The sequence below is a fragment of the Tasmannia lanceolata genome, unplaced genomic scaffold (genome assembly GCF_043159265.1).
Source record: "Tasmannia lanceolata isolate RefF3 unplaced genomic scaffold, GAP_Taslan_0.1 ptg000003l, whole genome shotgun sequence".
Taxonomy (NCBI): Eukaryota; Viridiplantae; Streptophyta; class Magnoliopsida; order Canellales; family Winteraceae; genus Tasmannia; species Tasmannia lanceolata.
Window position 1 is genome coordinate 50,228,692 of NW_027518680.1, and position 2,988 is coordinate 50,231,679.

At 39.3% G+C, this 2,988-nt stretch overlaps 1 pseudogene; it reads left to right on the forward strand.

Annotated features, from left to right (window-relative positions):
- The first annotated feature begins 299 nt into the window (after positions 1–299).
- Positions 300–1,930, forward strand: LOC143869869 (exopolygalacturonase-like; annotated as a pseudogene).
- The last annotated feature ends 1,058 nt before the right edge of the window (positions 1,931–2,988 follow it).

Genomic DNA, 2,988 nt, shown 5'->3' on the forward strand with positions numbered 1-2,988 from the left:
CTAAAAATAGAGATAGTTTAGAGAAATGTGGATGGCTGCAAGATAGAAACAAGCCAAAAATAGGTGGAGTTTAACTGTATTTTAAACCTAACATCTCTACCAACTTCTCAAGGCAAGCAAGTGGTTAAAACCAAAAAACTAAAAGAAGTTGAAGATAGAGCAGGAGATAGTTTTTTTCTTATAAATACCCAAGAGAGATGATCGGTCTTCTCATTCCAAACATTAAAAAGAAATTCGAGAGGAATCGAGGTTGGAAAAGAAAAATAATCTCTCGGTAAATTATTCTTTGTTGTACTGAGATGGGTATTCTTCGAGTAGTTTCTCTATTGTCTCTGTTTGCATGGATGGTACATGCAACCGCCCAACCAGGGTTTTCAATATAAAGGACTTTGGTGCAATTGCAGATGGCACAACAGATAGCAGTGAGGTGAGGGTAATAGCATTTAAGTATAGTATGTTACGGTTCGTTTGGATGTACGTCCAAAGTCCAAGTTGGGTTTTAAATTGTAGCTTATAATATTTAATCTAAAGGCACACTTAGAACATTGCAAATAAGGTTCGGTTAAACGAATCTTAAACAAAAATAAGGACCAATAGTGTTAATTAATAGTGTCACACCGAATAAGCTAATTAATTAGAAAATGATTTATTTACTTATTTATTTCGTAGGCTTTGTTGAGTGCTTGGAAGGAGGCATGTGCTTTGGAAGGAATTGCTCGGGTTTTGATTCCAGAAGGGACATTCCTGGTGGGCCCATCCGTGTTCAAGGGGCCGTGCAAGGGCTCCATGGTCTTTCAGGTCAAAGGGGTAGTGAAGGCGCCCACCGATCTCAACAAGTTCGAATCCGATGGTTGGATTGTGTTTAATTACATCAATGGATTGATGATCACGGGAGGCGGTACATTCGATGGCCAAGGGGAATCAGCTTGGCCCCACAACAAATGCCCCAAGAGTGTAAAATGCAAGCTCCTTCCCACAGTATGTATTGTTACCCTGAATTCAACATGTTCACCTTTTCCTACTAGTCTATTAGCATAATCACGTGTTAATTTAATGTTTTTTTGTTTCTTCTAACAACAGTCGATAAGATGAAACTTTGTAAATGATGCAACGATTCGAGGCATATCGTCCGTGAACAGTAAGTTCTTTCACATGAACATTTTCGCATGCAACAACATCAAGATCATATCAGTTAAGATCTCTGCCCCAGAGGACAGCCCTAACACAGATGGAATCCACATCGGGGACTCCACTGGTGTAAAGATCTCCCGTTCTGTGATTGGCACAGGGGATGACTGCGTCTCCATCGGGCCTGGAAGCTCTAACATCTCCGTTTCCAATGTTTTCTGTGGACCGGGGCACGGAATTAGTGTTGGTAGCCTTGGCAAATACCCCAACGAGAAAGATGTAGTTGGCTTGCATGTGAGAAATTGCACCCTCATGGGCACCGACAATGGTGTAAGGATCAAGACATTTGAAGCTTCATCACCTAGCTCCGCGTCTAACTTCACTTTCGAAGATATAGTTATGAACAACGTTTATAATCCCATAATCATAGATCAAGAGTACTGCCCATATGCTTCTCGCAGTAAAGAGGTAATTAAATTCTTATAAGTAGTTTACCATCTTCACTCTTGTCTCTTAGATTTCATTTAGATATAAATATTCATATATTTCATTTATTTCTTCTTCTTATTTACAGTTTCCTTCCCGAGAAAAGATCAGCGACATTAGTTTCACAAACATTAGGGGTGTCTCAGCATCCCAAGTCGCGGTTAAGCTACTGTGCAGCAAAGGTGTCCCCTGTCAAAACGTGCAGGTCAGCGACATCAACTTGGTGTACAATGGTCAAGATGGAGACTCTACCGCCTCATGTTCTAATGTGAAGGGTGCTTCTTCTGGCCAACAGATCCCACTCTCTTGCCTCTAAACCTCCATTGTTCTCACTGATAATTACGTACACAACATTTGTGTAAAACATTTATTGTATTCATTCATTGGGAGCAGTGCCCCCTGCTAATACCATGAACCCCCATAGGTAGAGATGCATTCACATCCATCTGGTAGAAGTAGACACATATACACCTACTAATATGTCATTGTACTACTTGAACTTAACATATAAATTGATTTCATCTTACTTAGACCTTGTACTCCGTGTCGGTTTTCATAACATAATTTATGGAAGCTTTAGTTGTGATCCCAGAAATTTATTGGTATTGGAGATGTACCGAACATGAAGTTCTTCATTGAATCTCTTGTTCTTACAAAATGGAAGTCAATTTCTACAAGTTCTCTAAGGCCACGTTTGGATACCCACAAGATTTAGATTTGGATTTCTCACATTTGTAGTTGAGATTTGGAACTGGATCCGATCCATAGATTTCCAAATCAGCTACAACAGTGAAAAAAAATCAGATTTTCAAATTTGTTTTGCATGACATTACTTGGAAATCAATATTTGTGGCAATTACGTTCTGCATGACAAAAAACAAATTGATGTATTTTGTCACGCCCCGAACCCAGAATTCGAGGTAAAGCGCACGTGACAGCCGCCGCACGCCCATAGGGTCGTTCCCACAAGCATGCAAGGCTCCTTTACAATCAACTATCCTCAACATTCAGAGCAACTAATAAATGCGGAAATTTTAATCTCAATTAAAGCTCAAATGAAATAAATATATAGGTCCATAAGTCTAAATCCAACAATTCTTATTAGATGACAATCACCTTAATAAAGTAACAAAAGTCTAACTCGAATAATGAAAGAAAGCAAGAAATTTCCTAAGCTCCAATCCAAGTGCCTGATCTCAGCAAGTCTACAGACGCTCCTCTGTATCTGAAAATTGTTAAACCACATAATGAACTAACAGCCCAGCCGGTTTTCCAAATCCAAGCCAGCTAATAGGAAAACGAAAACAATGCAGGTGCAGAAAAGAAGTAACATGCTATAGAAATTTAGCCAATGCAGAAATTGATAGGAAGCAA